The following is a 1000-nucleotide window of genomic DNA, read 5'->3' as shown; positions in this document are numbered from 1 at the left end:
TCGTTCTTCGTCCATGGAACTACTCCAAATGAATAGAGTAGTACCGGGACGGCAAGGATGTTCGTTGCAGATACTGTGTTCCTCGCCGACAGTTCGGAAGACAAAATCTGTTGGATGAGACGTTTGTATCTGCTTCGGAGAGTATCCTTTATAGATTTCACATCCTGAATGCGGCTCTGTGGCACGACCTTGTACTTTCGATCTGCAGGTTTGCCGCACAAGTACCCATCGGCATGGCGCAGTGCTAGAGATAGTGGCAATAATGTAAGGCAAAAGAGGAGTGAGCTCATGGTGTCGCCCTGAAAGGCACCTCTCTGAAACGTGACCTTGTTAGTTGTCACACGATTTTTGCCAGATGAGATAGTAAATCTGGTTTTCCAAAGCGGCATCAATCTCTCTATGCACCCAACTATTTGCGGATGAACCTTTAAGATTTCCGAAAGACAGATGATAAGTCTGGGATGTCGAATCGAAAGCTTTCCGATAATCAATCCAGGCCATCGATAGGTCATGCTGGTAGAATGCTGCATCTTTGCAGACACATCTGTCGATGATCAGGTTCTCCCGACATCCGGCTACGCCTTTCTTTGAGCCTCGTTGTTCATACATTTCTTGCCACACAGGTTCAATTGCCCGAACAATCCTATCATTTAGGATAGCTGTGAATATCTTATAAAGCGTGTTCAGACAAGTTATTGGCCTGTAGTTCTTCGGGTCAGCTAAGTTGCCTATCTTCGGCAGGACTATTGCGCGCCCTTCCACCTACCACTCTGGAATCGGCTCTTCCGACTTCAAATATGAGGTGAAAATACGGGCCAAATGCTGATGGGTTGAAGAAAACTTCTTCCACCAGAAGGTTTTGATACAATCTGGTCCCGATGCGGAATAGCTCTTCATTCCTCTTAATACTTTTTTCACCTCCTCGGTAGTGAAGGGTGGGCATTCTTTATCAGGTGTTATGAGGGCAACACATAACTCCTTGAAGCTATTTATATTTTCT

This window comes from Belonocnema kinseyi, chromosome 6, assembly GCF_010883055.1.
Source record: "Belonocnema kinseyi isolate 2016_QV_RU_SX_M_011 chromosome 6, B_treatae_v1, whole genome shotgun sequence".
NCBI lineage: Eukaryota > Metazoa > Arthropoda > Insecta > Hymenoptera > Cynipidae > Belonocnema > Belonocnema kinseyi.
This window is presented reverse-complemented; position numbering follows the sequence as displayed.